Source organism: Phyllobates terribilis, unplaced genomic scaffold (genome assembly GCF_046119375.1).
Source record: "Phyllobates terribilis strain yellow unplaced genomic scaffold, ASM4611937v1 Scaffold_3__8_contigs__length_932513732, whole genome shotgun sequence".
Lineage (NCBI taxonomy): Eukaryota > Metazoa > Chordata > Amphibia > Anura > Dendrobatidae > Phyllobates > Phyllobates terribilis.
Window position 1 is genome coordinate 669,162,427 of NW_027362763.1, and position 23,640 is coordinate 669,186,066.

General features: G+C 46.6%; 1 pseudogene; it reads right to left on the bottom strand.

The window, feature by feature from the left end:
- Positions 1-23,640, bottom strand: part of LOC141258601 (uncharacterized) — a 130,502-nt pseudogene that overhangs the window by 50,700 nt on the left and 56,162 nt on the right.

Sequence of the window (23,640 nt, forward strand, 5' to 3'; positions counted from 1 at the left end):
ATCTTCTTAGTCAGGGCGAGCTCTGTAGCTTCCAGCCCCTGACTCCTTGTAACTCTGCTGTTTCCTATGCTGCTTCTCTTCTCCACTCTCCTTGTCTGACTCACCCTGCCTCAGCCCCGGGTTTATACAGGGGAAGTTCTTCCCCTCCCAAGACTGGGCAGGAGGTGTGGCATGCACAGGATCCCTGACCAAAGGACCTCCCACCTGCTCTCAGACATAATATCTCTATCACTGTGGCAACCAGACCCCTGGGGTGTCACACTAGGGTTAGGGTTGTGCTAGGGTTAGGGTTGGAGTTGTATTAGGGTTGTGTTGGGATTTTTTCAAAAGTAAAGAAAAATGACGACGATATGGCGCTAGTGTTGAGCGCAAGTGCTCGCTACTTGAGTTTGCATTGGGTGCTCGGATTTGCAGAGTATCGCGGGTGCTCGAGTGACATGCTTGAGTCTCCGGCCCATTATGTTTTGCAGCTGTTATACAGCCAAAAAAAACTCACGGGGATTGCCTGCCATGCACGAGCGATACCCGCATGTTTTTTTTTGGGTGTCTAAAAACCGTGAAACATGCGGGACAGGGGACTCGAGCACCCGCGATACATGGTGCATACCTGAGTACCCGATACAAACTGAAGTAGCGAGCACTTGCGCTCAAAGCTAATGACAACTTATTCAATATGATGACCAAATGTTATCAAATTCTGTGTTGTACCTCTGGGTTCAAAATGTTCACTATACCCTTTGATAAAATCCTTGAGGGGTGTAGTTTCCAAAATAGGGTCACTTGTGGGGGGTTTCCACTGTTTAGGAGCATCAGGGGCTCTTCAAACGCGACATGGCGTCCACTCTCGATTCCAGACAATTTTGCGTTCAAAAAGTCATACAGTGCTCCTTCCCTTCTGAACCCTGCCGAGTGCCCAAACAGTGCATTTTCTCCACATATGGGCTATCGGCTTACTCAGGAGAAATTGCACAACAGTTTTTGGGGTCCACTTCTCCTCTTACCCTTGTGAAAATAAAAAAATTGGGGCTAAAAGATCATTTTTGTCGAAAAAGTTAGATTTTTTTATTTCCACGGCTCTACGTTATAAACGTCTGTGAAGCACCTGGGGGTTCAGGATACTCACCACACATCTAGATAAGTTCCCTGAGGGGCCTAATTTCCAAAATGTCACTTGTGGGGGGTTTCCACTGTTTACGCACATCAGGGGCTCTTCAAACACGACCTTTCGACCGCTAATTATTCAAGCAAATTTTACATTAAAAAAGTCAAATCGCTCTCCTTCCCTTCTGAACCCTACCGTGCACCCAAACAGTGGTTTTCCCCCACATATGGGGTATCTGCTTACTCAGGTGAGATTGCACAACAAGTTGCATGGTGCAATTTCTCCTGTTAGCCTTATGAAAATGCAAAACTGTGGGAAAAATGTGCAAATTTTATTTTTACGGCTCAATGTTATACGCTCCTGTGAAGCACCTGGCGGTTCAAGGTGTTCCCCACACATCTAGATAATTTCCCTGAGGGGTCTAGTTTCCAAAATGGTGTCACTTGTGGGGGGTTTTCACTGTTTACGCACATCAGGGGCTCCTCAAACGCGACATGGCGTCCGCTAATTATTCAAAAAATTTTACATTCAAAAAGTCAAATGGCGCTCCTTCCTTTCCGAACCCTGCCGTGCGCCCAAACAGTGTTTTTTTCCCCACATATGGGGTATCTGCGTGATCAGGAGAAATTGCACAACAAATTTTGGGGTCCATTTTTTCCTGTTACCTTTGCGAAAATAAAAAAATTTGGGTCTAAAGTAACATTTTTGTGAAAAAAATAAATGTTAATTTATTTCTTCCACATTCCAAAAATTCCCGTGAAGCACCTGGAGGGTTAATAAACTTCTTGAATGTGATTTTGAGCACCTTGAGGGGTGCAGTTTTTAGAATGGTGTCACTTTTGGGTATTTTCTGTCATAAAGGCCCCTCAAAGTCACTTCAAATGTGATGTGGTCCCTAAAAAAATGGTTTTGTAAATTTTGTTGGAAAAATGAGAAATCGCTGGTCAACTTTTAACCCTTATAACTTCGTAACAAAAAAAAATTGGGTTCCAAAATTGTGCTGATGTAAAGTAGACATGTGGGAAATGTTATTTATTAACTATGTTGTGTGACATATCTCTCTGATTTAAGGGCATAAAAATTCAAATTTTGAAAATTGCAAAATTTTAAAAATTTTGGCCAAATTTCTGATTTTTTCACAAATAAACGCAAGTGATATCGAAGAAATTTTACTATTATCATGAAGTACAATATGTCACGAAAAAACAATCTCAGAATCAACGGGATCCATTGAAGCGTTCCAGAGTTATTACCTCATAAAGTGACAATGGTCAGATTTGTAAAAATTGGCCCGGTCATTAACGTGCAAACCACCCTCGGGGATAAAGGGGTTAATGAAACAGTTATCTCGCCCCACAAAAAAAAAAGACATCACACAGCTCCATACATAAAAAAATTAATACGTTACAGGTCTTGGCAAATAACGACACAACTTCTGACAGAAGAATAAAAAAAAAATTGACATGTTTGGTATCACCATAATCATACTGATTATGAGTTCATTTTTACCATGCAATGTACACAGTAAAAACAATTTCCCAAAAATTTTAGAATTGCGGGGGGGCTTTTTACAATTTTTCCCCAATTGGAATTTTTTTCCTGGTTTCTAGTACACTATGTGATAAAAAGAATAATGTCATTCAAAAGTACAACTTGTCCCGCAAAAAAACAGACTCATATGTCCACATGGACAGAAAAATAAAAAAAAGTTTTGGCTCTGGGAAGAAGGGGAGGAAAAAAACAAAAACTAAGGGAAAAAAAACGGAAATTGGTTGTGTTGTGAAGGGGTTAATAACCAAGCTCCATTTTGAAAATCAGCCCTGTGTCATTTTATGTGGTTAGAATGTACTAGATCTTGAATATCATGAATGCTGATGGAAAACACTAGCACTCGACTGAATAGAAAGGATATCGTTTGGAACAGGGAATGGTAAAGAGAACGTTGACTACTCCATTGTAATCTCCTCAAGCCTCATGAGATCTTTTTCTCGGAAGGTCCTTAAAGCCCCCGTCTCACATAGCGAGATCGCTGCTGAGTCACGGTTTTGGTGACGCAACAGCGACCTCACCAGCGATGTCGCTATGTGTGACACTTTGCAACGATCAGGCCCCTGCTGGGAGGTCGCTGATCGCTGCAAAGTGTCCTGGACCATTTTTTGGTCGTTGCTCTCCCGCTGGTCAGCACACATCGCTGTGTGTGACCAGCAGGAGCAGCGATCAGGCTGGTAACCATGATAAACAGCGGGTTACTAGGGGCACACGCGCACTTAGTAACCCGCTGTTTATCATGGTTACGAGCCTGATAAAGTGAGCGGTAACCTCCCGCTCACCGTAGCAGAGTGGTAACCATGATAAACAACGGGTTACTAGGTGCGCGTGTGCCCCTAGTAACCCGATGTTTATCATGGTTACCAGCCTGTTCCTGCTTTGGCAGGCTGGTAACCAGGAGCAGGACATCGTGGAAAGATTCTTTTCACGATGTCGCTGCTCCCCTGATCGTTGGTGAGCCTGCCTGTTTGACAGCTCACCAGCGATCACATAGCGACGCAGCAACGATCCCGGACAGGTCGTATCGTTGTCGGGATCGTTGCAGCATCGCTAAGTGTGACGGGGCCTTAAGATAGAGTGTTACTTATCCGGAACTGTATCCAGTTGTTCGCAACTAGATATTGCCTCCATCTTCTGCTGTGGGCCAGCAACCGCCTGCACTGCTTGCTCAGAGGCAACAAGTTCTATTGATTGAATAAAAAGGCTACAATTTGGAATGGAAGTTTTGGAATGGTAAAACGGACGTTGATTACTCCATTGCTCATCAAGCTTCATAAAGATCTTTTTTCTGGGGGGGTCCATAAGAGAGAGGGTACTGTTACTTATCCAGAACTGTATCCAGTTGTTCGCAACATGGCTCTGGAGTTGGTAAGCCAAACCTCCTACTCCGACCCCTCAATTTCCCTGACTTCCTACTCCAACTCCACAGCACTGCCTCATTACTGAGCATGTACATAAAGTGCAGCACAGATTCATCTCAGATAAAAGTCTAGACCCTTAGATCAGGAATGGGACATTTCATGACTTTCCCAAATTCTTATGAAAATTATTACAGCACATCCTGCATTGTACTACTGTACCCAATTTATTATACATTTTAGGAGTCGGAGTCAGTCCATTTTATACCGACTCTACCAAAATGGACATCGACTCCACAGCCCTGGTTCGCAACTAGATATTGCCTCCATCCTCTACTGTGGCCAGCAACCGCCTGCACTGCTTGCTCAGAGGCAACAAGTTCGTAAAGTAAATAGTACATGAAAATTACATGGACTCCATCACTCTATTCAAGTTTCCTAACTTGTGTGATTTGATAATTGCCATTTATTTTGTATTATTTCCTGACCTCAGCCTCAATTCCTGAGAACACTCCTACCATGTCTGTTGGCTACCATTAGATTCTGTGTAATGTGCATTACTTAATAATATAATTCATCCGGCACTCCGATTTGTTTCTTGGTTTCTGGGGTGACAGCCTCGCCAACCACTAATACAAAAGACCGGCACTCAAAAGGGTAAGTTGGGGATTCTACTGGTTTATTTACATCAAGGAGGTGTACATCACACCTGAAACAGCTCCTCCAATCTGAACAGGCTTGTCTTAGTTGTGATTTTTTTGATGTTTAACAAAAGCTGATTTATAGCTAAAACGCTTCCCACATTCTGAACAAGAAAACGGCTTCTCCCCTGTGTGAGTTATCTGATGTTTAACAAGAGATGATTTTTCGCTAAAACGTTTCCCACATTGTGAACATGAGAATGGTTTCTCCCCCGTGTGAGTTCTCTGATGTGTAACAAGATCTGATTTGTAAACAAAACATTTCCCACATTGTGAACATGAGAACGGCTTCTCCCCCGTGTGAGTAGTCAAATGATACACCAGGCCCGATCTGTGGCTGAAACATTTCCCACATTCTGAGCATAAATACGGCTTCTCCCCTGTGTGAGTTCTCTGATGTTTAACAAGATTTGATTTCTGAACAAAGCATTTCCCACATTCTGAACATGAAAATGGCCTCTCCCCCGTGTGAGTTCTTTGATGGTCAACAATAGCCGACTTGTCTCTAAAACATTTCCCACATTCTGAACATGAAAATGTCTTCTTCCTTGTGCGAGTACGTAAACGTGATTTCCGACTAAAACATTTCCCACATTCAAAACAGAAAACTGGCTTGGTTCCGGTGTGAATTCTCATATGTTCCATAAGATTTGATTTCCGATTAAAATATTTCCCACATTCCGAACAAGAAAACGGACCATCATTTTTATGAATTCTCTCATGCAAAGAAAATGAGCTGTGACCAACAGCATCAGATAGACCTGTGCTATGAAGGACCATGGGTTCATTAGAAAACACCAAATTATCTTGTCTGATATTGTTATCTTCTACTTTATAATAGGGAAACAAATGGTGATGTCCATTGGAGGATCTCATCTCAACTTCACCTGGAAAAAAACAAAAAACTTTCTTATTTTCTGAAATTTTTTTTTTTTTCATTAACCATAAACCTTTATTAAGACAATGGCATGAAAGCAAAAAAAAACAGCAAAGTGCTATATCAGTTACTATATCAAAAATACATGTATAAAAGTGGAGAAAAAACAGGGAAAACAGTGTTTATCAGTTCTTTGTTTGCCGGGAGACTAGACTATAATCCGTTGTAGAAATAGTGATAGGTGAGAATCACTTAGTTTGTGACTCTTTACTACTATTATACTTATTAAGGACACATTGAGGTCCCCCAGTGGGTAAATATTGAGTTTTGCTCACTTAGAGGACTTTTTCACCAATTTGAGCCTGCTTAGCTCGCCACGGTTGAAGAGTTGAGTAAAACATATACTTTTTTTTTTGGGGGATTTTTCCTCTCCATTGAGAAAAATCTCTGGTAACTCTCAGTTGGGCTCATTAACCCTTTAACGACCTTGGATGTATAAATACGTCCGAGGTCACCTCCCGCTCTTTGGCACCTTTTCGGGAACATGATAGCTGATCTGAAATGCAATAACGGGAGATCAAAACATTTTACCTACCCCAAAATGGTATCAATAAAACCCTCAGCCCGGTGCACAAAAAATAAGCCCTCACCCGGCCCCAGATCCCGAAAAATGGAGACGCTTCGGGTCCCTGAAAATGGCGTGTTTTTTTTTTGTTTGTTTTAATTTTACAAACTTTGGATTTTTTTTTCACCACTTAAATAAAAAAATAACCTCTACATATTTGGTATCTACGAACCTGTAATGACCGGGAGAATAATAATGGCAGGTCAGTTTTATCATATAGTGAACGTGGTAAAAAAAAAAAAAATAAAGAAAAATTGTGGAAATGCACTTTTTTTTTGCAATTTCACCGCACTTGGAATTTTTTTCCCCGTTTTCCAGTACACGATATGATAAAACCAAGTGAGCTGTTCAAAAGTACAACTCGTCCCGCAAAAAAAAAAAGCCCTCACATGGCCATATAAACAGAAAAAAAAAGTTATGGGTCTGGGAAGAAGGGGAGCAAAAAATGAAAAACGGAAAAAATGGAAAATCCCAAAGGTCGTGAATGGGGTTAATTATAACCTAAACTTTACTCTGCAGAGAAGAGAACTTCAAAATAAAAGCTAGGTTGTATTCAGTTTGCAGCCGCTGTATCATTCTGTCACCAGTTTAACATGCTGGTGAAAGGTTTTCTTTAAAACCTGAAATATATGTATTTGCTTTTTTTTGGTCTAACAACCTTCCGCAACCTACCGTACTTGAAAAACAATCGGTCCCATTTCACGCCACGTCAACATATTGCGGAGGCGCGTACAACAACGATTCCATCTAGCAGCAACTCTTCACCACATACTAGAATATTCACCAACGCTAAGTGCCCTCTGAGTCTCCCACCCTCTCACTTTAGTTGGTGGATAGGCAAAGGTTTGGTATCTTTGAGACATTTTACATCAAATAGCAAAATGACACCAGCTCAAGCAAAAAAATATGAAATTCCCAATGCAGCGAATTTTTGGATGCACCAGATTCCTCACTTTACTCGCTCTCTCAGAAATGCAGGTCTTCCAACTCCTACTTCAATTGAGCTTCTATGCCAAATCTCACCGATTAGCCCAGGCTGCATCTCCAAAATATATGCAGCTATGAAACACCACCCCCAGCCGATACTAAACTACTACCTGGACCCAGTGTCACTGGTGTGTCAGGGTTGACAGACAGTCATATGGTGTCCGGATGTAGAAGGTCGCTGCGTTTGGCCTTACTCCCTGATCCTTTTATGATTCCTCTCTCTTTAGGACCCAGCGATGAGCCTCACCTTGCTTGGAGATTATACCTTTCCCTTTAGGACCCAGCGGTGATCCTCACCTTGCTTGGAGATTATACCTTTCCCTTTAGGACCCAGCGGTGAGCCTCACATTGCTTGGAGATTATACCTTTCCCTTTAGGACCCAGCGGTGATCCTCACCTTGCTTGGAGATTATACCTTTCCCTTTAGGACCCAGCGGTGATCCTCACCTTCTGCTGTTAATCAGCTGTTTCCTTAAATACACTCAGATCCTCAGAGAGTTGCTGGTGATAACGTGTTATACCTATTCAGGCCTGGGATTCTAGTAGTCGACTAGAATTACCTTGGAGTTCCTTCGTGAATTGTTGCTGTGCTTTCTCCGGTGTCATCTTGGAGCTAAGTGTATTCCCCTGTTTGTTTCCCCTGTGTGTACTTTAGTTTTAGTGGGGCTGAGTCAGTGCTCACCCCTTCCGCTACCTACCTAGGGTCTAGCCTTAGGCTCAGCTAGGGCCAGGTTTCCTGCTCGGCGATAGGTGCAGAACCTATTTAGGATCTATAGGGGAGTCAGGATTTGTCAGTAGATCTGTTTAGGGGTCTCCACTCTCCCTTTCCCTAGTTGTAGGGCTCCCTCCCCTTTTCCCATCGTTATACGCTGGGTTCTTCCCATACCTAGCGTGACCCCGATGATCCAGGTAGCAGGATCTGGACCCCCAAATGTCAGTCAGGCGATGGTAGCATTCCTGCACCACAATTACCAAAGGCAGTCACCGGGTCGGCTAAATATTCCAACAGGATACTACATAAAGCCCGCTCTATATACCCGACTTGCACCGTACATGTACAGCAGATGTCGGGAAGGGGATAAACACTGTATAATATACAATAAATATGTTATTATTCTAGATTTCTAAAAAGATAAACCCACATGAGTGCATGTGGAGAATTTGTTTGTGCTCTACACTTTGTAACAATTTTTTTTGCTAAATAAAAACTTTTAGAAAGAAACAAAAATAGCATGAGGACACTAATTTAGTCGATTATTTTTAATGTTTTTTGCAAATAAAAAAAATGTAAATAATTAAAAAAAAATGTTACTGCTTACATTTAAAGTGATCCTGTCACTAGTATATTGGATAGAGCTTATATTCTTTCATTCAATTTGGTTCGACCGCTTTAATATTTTTAGTTTCAAGCATTTGAGAAGGGTGGTATTGTTATGATCTGCAACATGTACTAAGGAAAGATAGGGGAAAGCTGTCCCTACAGTAAGACTAAGCTGAATCCCTACGATGTAGCGGGCTGCCTGTTCCTTGTGAACAGACCCGCCTTAGTCCTCGGCTAGTCTGAACGAAAACCTATAGCATTAAGGGAGGGGTCCCTAAAAGAACTAAGGACTGGGACAGAAAATGGGACACCTCCTAAACAGAGAAGTTGTTGCAGAACACAAAAAAGCAAACTGACAAAAAGGTACTAGAGGTCCCAGAGGACCAAGCGAACTGACAGAGAAAAGGCACAGAAGCACCTGGCTAGAGAAACAGTCAAACACTGAAGTCCAGCACAGCCAAAAGGGCGGAGCTGGAATATAAAGGCAGATGGTCACGTGACCGCAAAACACAAGATGGAAAAAACAAACAGGAGGGTTCTGACAGGTATCAGGGAAAGCCAGGAACATTCCTGACGTCTTACTTTAGGACGTATGTACTTTGGTCCAATTTAATTTAAGACTCACACATTACACAGACACTCGGTTTGATTTCACTGATATCAGGAGGACTAAGAGAAGGCGGGGTGTAAAAGTTATGGTTAGACAAATAATGGTTGAGGATAAATAAAGCTGCAGGATGGAAAGAATAATGTCGTCAATCTGGGCCCGAGTGCAGCGGGAATTGGTATTTGCAAATTGAGATTCTGATTTGGCTTTTATCCTAAGCCATATTTCAAGGCTCGATAAAGAGTCAATATTGACTTTTAGGATCGCTGCTTCCAATAGGTGGCGCTAGAGTTTTAGAGTCCTCTGTTCTCTGAGGAGGAGCATACATGGCGTATAAGTCTTTTCACTCTGACATGCCAGGCTTGGCATGTCACTCTCCACAAGGAGAAATGTTACTCCTTAGACCCCTATTTGCACTCCAAATTTGCATTTTTTACAGCATCAGCCAAAAGTTTAGACACACCTGTTCATGTAATAATTTTCCTTGTTCTTATGGCACATTGTAGATTCAGACTGTAGGCAGCAAATCCACGAAGGGACAAATATGGAAACAAGGAGTAAATAAATACACCAGAATATGTGTTACACCTTAGATTCCTCAAAGAACCCCCCCTGTTACATTAATGACAACTTTAGACCCTCTTGGCATTCTCTCCAGCAGCTTCATGAGGAATGGAATTGAACAGTTTTCGAAGGTCGAAGAAGTTTCCAGAGTTGCTGAGAACTTTTCGGCTGCTTTTCCTTCACTCTACGGATCCAACGCAGAACAAGAAAATAATTGCATGGACTGGTGCGTTCAAACGTTTGACTGGTGCTGTATCCGTCCATATTGTATCGTATCGCAGGAGTGTAGGGAAATGTGGCAGCAAATAAAATTTAACACTGAGAAAGTGATTGCATTAATAAAAGAATTTACCAGCAAAGCAAGATTATGATCGGCTCTTACCGGTCACTGATACCGATGTGGGGTGTTCGAGTCCACTCATCGTTCCAACAGAACTTTCCTGCAAGAATCCAACAGTAAAAGATTTAAGGAAAAAGAATTTAAGATGTTAGCATGAAACAAAAATATGCAGCAAAAGAAGTTTCCCCTCGCGTGGCACTAACATTCAGCCTCGCATTTGACACAACATCAGAAATGTTCCAGTTATTTCTCTGCATGAAATGACCTTGGTCTATCGTGAAGTTCTTACATTATTTAGCATTTCCACCGCTTTTACAGTAAAGAAGCCTTTCATTAACGCTCATTGTATCCTCCCCCTAGGACCCTTTTCTCAAGGCTGGCTAGCCCAACTAGTCCAATCCCTTAGAAAGGCTAATGTCGAACAAACTGCTGAGAAAGTTACTGTTTGCCATGAAAAATGGGGAATCCGTAGCAAAGGTTCAAATTTGCACACAGCCTCCTAAACAACCCACCAGGTTCCCTCGATCATCCACAGGAAGTTATAAAAAAAGTCACAAATTGTTACAAGTCTTACAGATTCAGCACCTGACAGACTCCATGGATGGAGAAAACGCTTTGCTATCTTCTCATAGCTTCTCTTGCTTGGTGGCCTCCACCATTTTCAGAGTGCTCGGCAGCTGCTTAGAAGACCCCATGGCTGCTGATTTTTGGCACAAGGTTAGAGGAGGCTTGGTTTTTATAAATCTGGGAAATTTTCATCACCTGGCCTTTCCTAACGATGATAGTGAACAAGCCATAACCCTAACAGGCTAATTAAGGTCTGAAACCTTGGGCAAAGTTATCTGAGCACACAAATCTCCGAGGGTGCCCGAACTTTTGCATCTGCCCTTTTTACTTTTTGTATTTTTTTTAAATATAAAAAATGACAATATATTTTATTTTGCCTAAAATACAAAGGAAATGTGTCATCTTTAACTTTAGGTCTTTTAGAGATCATTTCATCTTCAACTTGCTTAACTGTTCACAATAACAGTAATTTTGATAAGGGGTGCCCAAACTTTAACATGCCACTGTATACAGCAGTCTCAACATCTCCTATGTGATGTATATACAGCAGTCTCAGTGTCTCCTATATGATGTATATACAGAAGTCTCAGTGTCTCCTATGTGATGTATATACAGCAGTCTCAGCGTCTCCTATGTGATATGTATATACAGCAGTCTCAGCGTCTCCTATGTGATATGTATATACAGCAGTCTCAGCGTTTCCTATGTGGTGCATATACAGCAGTCTCAGCGTTTCCTATGTGATGCATACACAGTAGTCTCAGCGTTTCCTATGTGATGCATATACAGCAGTCTCAGCGACTCCTATGTGATGTACTGTAAATATATATAGATATAAATATCTATATATATAATCGTCTTATCCCTTCTGTCTGTCTGTCTGTCCAGGAAATCCCGCGTCGCTCATTGGTCCGGCAGCGGCCAATCAGCGCCGCGGGATTTCTGAAAAAAGATGGCGGCCGTTAGCGGCTCAACTGCGGGACGGAGCTCAGCGGCGATGCAGCCGGGAGATGAGCGCCGCGAGGTGCTCATCTCCCGGCCGGCAACAGCAGAAGGAACCCGACCGCCGGACCCATCTGCGGGACGGAGATGCAGCCGGGAGATGAGCGGCGCGAGGCGCTCATCTCCCGGCCGGTAGCAGCGGAAGGACCGCCGGCGCCGCTGACCTCCATGCGGAAGGGAGGACCGGGAAGCGGCGCTGCGGGTCGGGATACTTCTGCTCCGAGCGCCCGCTATGTCCCGGGTTCTCGCAGCGTAAGTAGCCGCACAGGCAGCGCCGCTCCCCGGTCCTCACCAAGACGATTCGATGATTGGTCGCGGTCTTCGGACCCGACCAATCACTGATCTTAGCGCAAAACTTAAACACCGCTGGGCGCCACATTTAAATATCGGCCGCGACCAATCAGCACAGCGGTGTTTAAATGTGGAGCCAAGATCAGTGATTGGTCGCGACCGATATTTAAATTTGGCGCCCAAATCGGTGATTGGTCGCGGGCAGCGTCCGCGACCAATCAGCACAGTAGTGTTTCACTTTGGCCGCAAGATCAGTGATTGGTCGCGGGCCAAGTCCGCGACCAATCAACGATTTGTGCGGCACATTTAAATACCGGCCGCGACCAATTGGATGTCAGCGCCGCTCCCCGGTCCTCCCTTCACACCCTAGCCGCATGGATGTCAGCGGCGCTGCCTGTGCGGATACTTCCGCTCCGAGAACCCGGGACATGAGCGGGCGCTCGGAGCAGAAGTATCCCGACCCGCAGCGCAGCTCCCCGGTCCTCCCGTCACACCCTACCCGCTGATGTCCCCACAGTATCCGCATGGTGTTACAAAGGTCCGGACATTTGTGTTAAAAATCGCTGATTGGTCGCTGGCGCTGCCCGCGACCAATCACCGATTTGGGCGCCAAATTTAAATATCGGCCGCGACCAATCAGCACAGCGGTGTTTAAATGTGGAGCCAAGATCGGTGATTGGTCGCGGCCGATATTTAAATTTGGCGCCCAAATTGGTGATTGGTCGCGGGCAGCGCCAGCGACCAATCAGCGATTTTTAACACAAATGTCCGGACCTTTGTAACACGATGCGGATACTGTGGGGACATCAGCGGCTAGGGTGTGAAGGGAGGACCGGTGAGCGGCGCTGCGGGTCGGGATACTTCTGCTCCGAGCGCCCGCTCATGTCCCGGGTTCTCGCAGCGGAAGTAGCCGCACAGGCAGCGGCGCTCCCCGATCCTCACTAATACGATTCCGCTTCCCGCTCCTCACCAATACGATTCGCTGATTGGTCGCGCTCTCCACACCCGACCAATCAGTGATCTTGGCGCTAAAGTTAAACACCGCTCTGCTGATTGGTCGCGGCCGCTGCCCGCAACCAATCACCGATTTGGGCGCCACATTTAAATAGCGGCCGCGACCAATCACCGATTTTTAACACAAATGTCCGGACCTTTGTAACACCATGCTGATACTGTGGGGACATCAGCAGCTAGGGTGTGAAGGGAGTACCGGGGAGCGGCGCTGCGGGTCGGGATACTTCTGCTCCGAGCGCCCGCTCATGTCCCGGGTTCTCGCAGCGGAAGTACCCGCACAGGCAGCGGCGCTCCCCGGTCCTCACTAATACGATTCCGCTCCCCGCTCCTCACCAATACGATTCGCTGATTGGTCGCGTGCGGAGAGCGCAACCAATCAGTGATCTTGGCGCTAAAGTTAAACACCGCTCTGCTGATTGGTCGCGGCCGCTGCCCGCGACCAATCACCGATTTGGGCGCCACATTTAAATAGCGGCCGCGACCAATCACCGATCTTGCCGCCACATTTAAACACTGCTGTGCTAATTGGTCGCGGACGCCAGCCGCAACCAATCAGCGAGCTTGGCGCCAAATTTAAACAACGCTCTGCTGATTGGTCGCGGTCGCTGGCCGCGACCAATCAGCATTATTGGTGCCAAATTTAAACCCCGCTCTGCTGATTGGTTGAGGCCGCCGGACGCGACTAATCAGCGATTTTGGCGCCAAATTTAAACACCGCTCTGCATCGCTCTGCTGATTGGTCGCGGTCGCCGGCCGCGACCAATCAGCAGTATTGTCGCCAAATTTAAACACCTCTTTGCTGATAGGTCACGGTCGCGACTAATCAGCGATTTTGGTGCCAAATTTAAACACGCTCTCCAGTCCTCACTAACACGGTTCGCCGATTGGTCGCGGCCGCCGCCCACGACCAGTCAGTGAGATTGGTGCCAAATTTAAACACAACTCTGCTGATTGGTCGCGGCCGCCATCCGCGACCAATCAGCGATTTTTTTGGCGCCAAATTTAAACAACGCTCTGCATCGCTCTGCTGATCGGTCGGCGGTCGCGACCAATCAGCAGTATTGGCGCCAATTTTAAAAATCGCTCTGCTGATTGGTCGCGACTAATCAGCGATTTTGGTGCCAAATTTAAACACGCTCTCCAGTTCTCACTAACACGGTTCGCTGATTGGTCGCGGCCGCCGCCCGCGACCAATCTCCGATATTCCCACCAAATTTAAACACCGCTTTGCTGATTGGTCGCGGTTGCCGAACGCGACCAATCAGCGATTTTGCCGCCAAATTTAAACAACGCTCTGCTAATTGCGCCCGGTCGGCCGCATACATATTCTAGAATACCCGATGCGTTAGAATCGGGCAACCATCTAGTCTAGTCTATATATATATAATCGTCTTATCCCGTCTGTTTGTCTGTCTGTGTGTCTGTCTGTCCAGGAAATCCCGCGTCGCTCATTGGTCCGGCAGCGGCCAATCAGCGCCGGGGGATTTCTAAAAAAAGATGGCGGCCGTTAGCGGCTCATCTGCGGGACGGAGCTGAGCGGCGATGCAGCTGTGGGGACATCAGCGGCTAGGGTGTGAAGGGAGGACCGGGGAGCGGCGCTGCGGGTCGGGATACTTCTCCTGCGAGCGCCCGCTCATGTCCCGGATTCTCGCAGCATAAGTAGCCGCACAGGCAGCGGCGCTCCCCGGTCCTCACCAAGACGATTCGATGATTGGTCGCGGTCTTCGGACCCGACCAATCACTGATCTTAACGCAAAACTTAAACACCGCTGTGCTGATTGGTCGCCGACGCTGCCCGCGACCAATCACCGATTTTGGCGCCACATTTAAATAGCGTCCGCGACCAATCCGCACAGCGGTGTTTAAATGTGGAGCCGTGATTGGTCGCGGCCGATATTTGAATTTGGCGCCCAAATCGGTGATTGGTCGCGGGCAGCGCCAGCGACCAATCAGCGATTTTTAACACAAATGTCCGGACCTTTGTAACACGATGCGGATACTGTGGGGACATCAGCGGCTAGGGTGTGAAGGGAGGACCGGTGAGCGGCGCTGCGGGTCGGGATACTTCTGCTCCGAGCGCCCGCTCATGTCCCGGGTTCTCGCAGCGGAAGTAGCCGCACAGGCAGCGGCGCTCCCCGGTCCTCACTAATACGATTCCGCTTCCCGCTCCTCACCAATACGATTCGCTGATTGGTCGGGTGTGGAGAGCGCGACCAATCAGTGATCTTGGCGCTAAAGTTAAACACCGCTCTGCTGATTGGTCGCGGCCGCTGCCCGCAACCAATCACCGATTTGGGCGCCACATTTAAATAGCGGCCGCGACCAATCACCGATCTTGCCGCCACATTTAAACACTGCTGTGCTGATTGGACGCGGACGCCAGACACGTCCAATCAGCGAGATTGTCGCCAAATTTAAACAACGCTCTGCTGTTTGGTCGCGGCCAGCGACCAATCAGCGATTTTGGCGCCAAATTTAAACCCCGCTCTGCATCGCTCTGCTGATTGGTCGCGGTCGGCGGCCACGACCAGTCAGCAGTATTGGCGCCAAATTTAAACACCGCTTTGCTGATTGGTCGCGGTTGCCGAACGCGACCAATCAGCGATTTTGGCGCCAAATTTAAACACAGTTCTGCTGATTGCACCCGGTCTAGAATACCCGATGCATTAGAATCGGGCCACCATCTAGTATATATATATCTACTATATAATCGTCTTATCCCGTCTGTCTGTCTGTCTGTCTTTGTGTCTGTCTGTCTGTCCAGGAAATCCCGCGTCGCTCATTGGTCCGGCAGCGGCCAATCAGCGCCGCGGGATTTCTGAAAAAAGATGGCGGCCGTTAGCGGCTCATCTGCGGGACGGAGCTGAGCGGCGATGCAGTTGGGAGATGACCGGCGCGAGGTGCTCATCTCCCGGCCGGCAACAGCAGAAGGAACCCGACCGCCGGACCCATCTGCGGGACGGAGATGCAGCCGGGAGATGAGCGGCGCGGGGCACTCATCTCCCGGCCGGTAGCAGCGGAAGGACCGCCGGCGCCGCTAACCTCCATGCGGAAGGGAGGACCGGGGAGCGGCGCTGCGGGTCAGGATACTTCTGCTGTGAGCGCCCGCTCATGTCCCGGGTTCTCGCAGCGGAAGTAGCCGCACAGGCAGCGCCGCTCCCCGGTGCTCACCAAGACGATTCGATGATTGGTCGCGGTCTTCGGACCCGACCAATCACTGATCTTAGCGCAAAACTTAAGCACCGCTGTGCTGATTGGTCGCGGGCGCTGACCGCGACCAATCACCGATCACGCGATCAATCAGCACAGCGGTGTTTAAATCTGGAGCCAAGATCGGTGATTGGTCGCGGCCGATATTTAAATTTGGCGCCCAAATCGGTGATTGGTCGCGGGCAGCGTCCGCGACCAATCAGCACAATAGTGTTTAACTTTGGCGCCAAGATCAGTGATTGGTCGCGGGCCAAGACAGCGACCAATCACCGATTTGTGCGGCAGATTTAAATAGCGGCCGCGACCAATTGGATGTCAGCGCCGCTCCCCGGTCCTCCCTTCACACCCTAGCCGCATGGATGTCAGCGGCGCTGCCTGTGCGGATACTTCCGCTGCGAGAACCAGGGACAGCGACCAATCAGCGAGCTTGGCGCCAAATTTAACCAACGCTCTGCTCATTGGTCGCAAACGCCAGACGCGTCCAATCAGCGAGATTGGCGCCAAATTTAAACAACGCTCTCGGTCGCTGGCCGAGATCAATCAGCAGTATTGGTGCCAAATTTAAACCCCGCTCTGCTGATTGGTCGCAGCCGCCAGCCGCGAACAATCAGCGAGATTGGCGTCAAATTTAAACAACGCTCTGCTGATTGGTCGCGGTCGCTGGCCGAGATCAATCAGCAGCATTGGCGCAAAATTTCAATACCGCTCTGCTGATAGTTTGCGGTTGTCGGCCGTGACCAATCAGCAGTATTGGCGCCAAATTTAAACCTCACTCTGCTGATTGGTCGCAACCACCGGCTGCGACCAATCTGCGTCTTTTGTGCCAAATTTAAACCCCGCTCTGCTAATTGTTCACACCCGGCGGACGCGCCAATCAGCAATTTTGGCGCCAAATGTAAACCCCGCTCTGCTGATTCGTCGCGGTCGACGGCCGCGACCAATCAGCAATATTGGCGCCAAATTTAAACACCGCTCTGCTGATTCGTCGCGGTCGCTGGCCGCGAGCAATCAGCAGTATTGGCGCCAAATTTAAATTTCGCTCTGCTAATTAGTCGCAACCACCGGCCGTGACCAATCAGCCATATTGGCGCCAAATTTAAACACCGCTTCGCTGATTGGTCGCAGTGGCCGGCCGCGACCAAGCAGAGAAATTGGCGCCAAATTTAAACACCGCTGTGCTGATTGGTCGCGGTTACCGGTCGCGAATAATCAGCATTATTAGTGCCAAATTTAAACACCGCTCTGCTGATTGGTCGCTGCCGTGACCAATCACCATTATTGGCGCCAAATTTAAATACCACTCTGCTGATTGGTCGCGGCCAGCGAACGTGACCAATCAGCATTATTGGCGCCAAATTTAAACCCCGCTCTGCTGATTAGTCGCGACCGCCGGCCGTGACCAATCTGCGATTTAGGCGCCAAATTTTAACACCGCATTGCTGATTGGTCACGGTTGCCGGCCTCGACCAATCAGCGATTTTGAAGCAAAATTTAAACACAGCTCTGCTGATTGCGCCCGGTCGGCCGCATACCTATTCTAGAATACCCGATGCATTAGAATCGGGCCACCATCTAGTATATATATATATATATATATATATATATATATATATATATATATATATATATATATATATATATACACATACACACACACACAATCTCCTCAATATTGTAATTGTAACAAGAAATCACAGGATAGATAGACAGGTTGCTGATCTGCAAATGGAATGGAATATAAATTTTCAAAAAACATTTCAGTTTATTAATGAGAAGGTGTGTCCAAACTTTTGGTCTGTACTGTATATACAGCAGTCTCAGCGTCTCCTATGTGATGTATATACAGCAGTCTCAGCGTCTCCTATGTGATGTATATACACGAGTCTCAGAGTCTCTTATATGATGTGTATATAAAGCAGTCTCAGCGTCTCCTATGTGATGTATATACAGCAGTCTCAGTGTCTCTTATGTGATGTATATACAGCAGTCTCAGAGTCTCCTATGTGATGTATTTATAGCAGTCTCAGTGTATCCTACCAATACTTTATTATTGGTGTGTTTATTTGTATTATTTTCTATATGCAAGGCTATGGGCAAATAAATATTAATCCTAGACAACCTGTTTAAAAGCTCTTATCTCAAACATAGGGGATAAGTTCATAATCACTGGGGGTCTGAACTCTGGGATCTCTATCAATCCCGAGAACTTGGTGCATGTGAATGGAGCTGTGGCCAATCAAGCGCACATCTACCCTAATCACACCCGCAATCGGTGGGGGCCCCAGTGGTCTGGCCCTCAGTGATAGGGGATAACTTCCAAACTTGAGGAAACTCCTTTTTTTTTATATATATATTAAAGAAAAAGGGCATGACTTGTCAGAAGATTTATGCTTCCCTTTTTTTTTACTTTTATAATAATATGAAAAAAATCAATGACATTTCTATATTAGTGATCACAAACTTGCAACTTGTTTGACGATTTTAACAGACTCTCTGAACGGGCCGCTACATAATTAGTACTATTATGTGTTCTTTTATTCGCATATCTGTAGTGGTGGTTTTCACGAAAATTATACAAGGACCTTTTTTTTTAAATTTTTTTGCTTATCAGCTTTCATTAGTGTCTGTGTATTTAATGTGTAGCCCAAGTCAAGTTTTCTTTTCAAACGTGGCCCACAGGCGCCAAAAGATTGGACACCGCTGTGCTACAGTGACGTTCTAAAACATTACTGCAGAGTAAACAGCTGCAAAAGATTGTGCAAGAGTGGGGAGCCAGCTGAAGGTAGATATGGTTTACTATAATCTCGGCCGTCCTGATCGAGCAAGGTGTATACATTACAGCAAACACTAACAGTGCCTCCTCCTCTGGACCCAGCAATTATGTGATTGCCGGGTGCTGGAAAGGAGCAGGAGCTGCAGGGTCCTAACTGCTGTTACTAGATCCGCAATCCCACATGTACGTTACATAAAAAAATTGCTATGGAATGAAAAAAAAATGTACAGTAATTTAATTAACATTTATGGTTATTAAAAAACTTATAAAAATTACGACAATCAATGCAAAAATTATTTAAGCATCCAAATACATATACATTTTTGAGCTCATAAAAACACACCTGCAAAAAAACACAAAAATTTGCCTTGTCTTGAACAGGTTGGGAAGATAATTTTCTTCAAATTGCGCAGATCTCAACCAGGATGAATATCTATATGTAAGGGAACAGGAACTGATCTGCAGTTCTCCGCAGCGGCCGCTACACACTGAACAGAGCTGTGATGTTCCAGTTCCATTCAATCTTTACAACCGGCCACCACCAGAGCTAAAAACAGCTGATCACTGGGGGTGCCGGGTGTCGGACCATCACATATTAATATTGATTCTAAAGATATGTCATCAAAATTATGTACCCCTTTAATACATAGAGGATTGACAGAAATCTCATCTACCTGATGATCCAGGGGTACAATTTCTTCCTTTTTCAAACACTCCTGGGAATATAGAGGACTGGGACATTTCTCCGGGGGATTTCTCGGACTGGATCCATCTATAGGAAATAACCGCAGTGTCTGAATACATTGTCTATATGTGATGAGCAGATGATGGGGAATCTAGACGACTCTCAGACCTGTTCTCTCCTCTACAACCCAGGAAGGTCTCCTCTTACCCGGAGATGTGATGGACGGGTGATTCTCCACCATGACGTCCTTGTACAGATCCTTGTGTCCTTCTAGATACTCCCACTCCTCCATGGAGAAATAGACGGTGACGTCCTGACACCTTATAGGAACCTGACACACACAATGACCCGTCATTAGCAGACCCCTCCCCCGGCGTTATTGTATAATGTCCCAGCATTCCCGGCAGCGCTCACCTCTCCGCTCAGCAGCTCAGTGATCCTGGTGGTCAGTTCTAGGATCTTCTGCTCATGTATCAGTGAATGAGGTGGAGGCTCGGTGATGTCACTGGGGGTCCTGCTCCGCCCTCCTGACACACGGGGGGTCACACACTCCCCAGACGACGTCTTCACTACTGTGTGATCCTGTGTATGGGGAGACGCCGATCACTACACAGAGGCTGAGAATCCTTCACCTTTCCCGTCATCTCCGGCTTTATTACTAGAGATCAGAGTGATGTGATGTGAAGCTCTCACCTCTCCAGTGATCCAGTAGATTATCTCCAGGGTGAGGTCTAATATCCGAGCCGCCATGTGGTCTCTGTCCTGCTCCATCCTCGGGGGGGTCACTGATGGAAAGGACCCTCGTCTATTAAAGGGAAAAGGGTCCTGAACATAAGGAACCTGAGGAACCTGAGGAAACAAGGTGGAATCAGTGGTTAAACACATCTTCCATAAAAGATAATAATGAGAAAGCATGTCCCCAATGCAAAACTTGACATTAGAGTCCCCAACTTAAAAATCAGACCCCATATAAGACAAATAAAATCAGGCATACACCTCTCCTCGCTTCCGGCTCCTTTAGTTTTTACAGCCCTGAACAAAATTTCTGGCCCAACAAGTGTCAGGGCCCTTGTGTTCCAGGTCCCAGAGGGCTTCATATGGAAAAATTGTAAGTAACCCCTAAAGCATCATACCATAATTTACAATATATATACTCATATCTATACATATACCTGCAAACACAGTATTGTGTAATCTTACTCTGCAAATGTGAAAAATACAGTGCAGAGTAAGAATTCTTTCAAAAATAGAAGTGTTAATAGTTTATTTTTATCAACTAGCAGAATACAAAGTGAATGAACAAAAGAGAAATTTAAATTCCATCAGTATCTGATGACTTCCCGTCGCCTCCATCATCAGTATCTGGTGACTGCCCGTCACCTCCATCATCAGTATCTGGTGACTGCCCGTCACCTCCATCATCAGTATCTGGTGACCGCCCGTCTCCTCCATCATCAGTATCTGGTGACCGCCCGTCACCTCCATCATCATTATCTGGTGACCGCCCGTCTCCTCCATCATCAGTATCTGGTGACCGTCCATCACCTCCATCATCATTATCTGGTGACTGCCCGTCTCCTCCATCATCAGTATCTGGTGACCGTCCGTCTCCTCCATCATCAGTATCTGGTGACCGCCCGTCTCCTCCATCATCAGTATCTGGTGACCTCCCATCGCCTTCAGTATCTGGTGCCCGCCCGTCACCTCCATCATCAGTATCTGGTGACCGCCCGTCGCCTCCATCATCAGAATATGGTGACTGCCCGTCGCCTCCATCATCAGTATCTGGGGACCGCCCGTCGCCTCCATCATCAGTATCTAGTGACCGCCCGTCACCTCAATCATCAGTATCTTGTGACCGCCCATCACCTCCCTCATATGTATCTGGTGACTGCCTGTCGCCTCCATCATCAGTATCTGGTGACCGCCTGCGTCTCCATCATCAGTATCTGGTGACCGCCCGTCCCCTCCATCATCAGTATCTGGTGACCGCCCGTCCCCTCCATCACTTCTTCTCGTCACTTGTATACAGGTTGTGGAGGATCTCGGCAGGAGGTTGTGCTAAACATCTTGGAGACCTTCCCCCAGATCTTCTGTGTATGAGGCTTGTGCGGATCCTTCTGTGTCTTCATGTGACCCCAGACAGACGGGATGATGTGAGATCAGGGCTCCGGGGCTGGATCATCACCTCCAGGACTCCTCGCTCTTAAAGACAATGGCTGGATGTGGGAGGTCAATGTCCGGCTGTAATAAATTTGGAGTCGATCAGACGCCTCCTGATGGTGTTACATGATGGTGAAGTATCTGCCTGGATTTCTCAGTATTTGGGGTACTTCTTTCTTACATAGTGCTCAGCAGCTCGCCTTATCTACTAGCTTTGTCGTGACCAATAGGCTGTAATTCCGATACTGTGCCCTACTCATATCTGTGTGACTGGCGCCCTATACAAGCCATGTCCATGTGCATTTATAATACTAGACAATCACCCCTTCAATGAATGGTCGGTGTGTGACCGGTTGTTTCATCAGTATTTTGTACCAGTGTTGCCTATGCCTTTATCATGAGGGTCTGCAGTGCATCAGTATAGTGACCTGGTGTTGCTAAATGTGACTGACTTTTTTCTGTGGCCTACACCTGCTCCCATGGCTGAAGCCTCTCCGCACTTGTCTCCATCGAGTACAATGGTCGGTGATTACATATGAGCTGCCAGCTGTGGATCTTGATGATTTGCTCAAGTACATTCAGTGGCAGAATCTTCCTCAGACGACCATTAATAACCTCAGTGACAGCAGCCGAGGCCGGAAGTGCCGGGATTTCTGCACGTGGCTCAGACTCCAGAAATCCAGAGGTTTTATACATTTTGTTTCCATATTTCCATCATTTGCAGATCAGTGATGTCTCCATCCTGTGATTTGCACAGTCCCACGACTTTTACTTCTTGGTGTTGAAATTTCAATGTTGATGGGGACCTTATCTTTACCCGACTCTGCTCCCTATCTGACCACCATCTACTCACTTTCTCACCCATGTCCAGCAACTAGCACCCCCCACCCCTCCCCGCAGAAACCTCGCACATCTAGACACTCACACACTCTCTGACTCTATTCTACCACTGGTGTCCATTTTTTCACTCCACAGCACAGTCAGTGCCGCTGCTTTCTACAACGTCACTCTCGCATCAGCTATTGACTTGGTCGCCCTTCTTGTACATGACAGAGTGCGACGAATCAATAGACAACCCTGGCACAATAACCTCACTAAAAAGCTTCGGCAAGCGTCCAGGGTTGCTGAGCGGTATTGGAAGAAAACACATTCGCAAGATGACTTTGCTGCATTCAAACAAGCAACACTCGCATTCAAATCAGCCCTCGCCTCTGTTAAGCAGGCCTACTTCACAACCCTCATATCTCCTTATTCTACAACCCCAAACACGTTTAACTCCCTCCTCCGCCCTCCACTGCCCCCTCCGACTTCCCTAATCTCTGCTGAGGACTTTGCCACACACTTTAAAAATAAGATTGACCAAACAAGGAAAGTTTTTATTGTTCAACCACCACAACCCCTTTGCATACAAGACCAATGCCCTTACCCCATAACCTCCCTCTCCAACACCACTGAAGGAGAGGAGCGCTTACTCATCTCCTCTGCAAATCACACCTCACCACTTGTGCACTTGACCCCATCCCACCTCCTCCCCAACCTCACCCCCACACTTATCCCATACCTAACACATCTCTTCAACCTATCACTAATTTCTGGTGCCTTCCCCTCTGCTTTCAAACATACCACAATCACACCAATCCTCAAAAAGCCATCCCTCGACCCAACCGCTATGTTAAGCTATCAACCCATCTCGCTGCCCCCATTCGCCTCTAAACTCCTTGAACAGCATGTTCACGCTGATATTTCCTCCCATCTCTCATCTAACTCACTCTTCGACAACCTACAATCTGACTTCCGTCCCCACCATTCCAACGAAACTGCCCTGACCAAAATTACTAATGACTTACTTATAGCCAAAGCTAAAAGACAATTCTCTATAGTCCTCCTTCTAGACCTGTCCTCTGC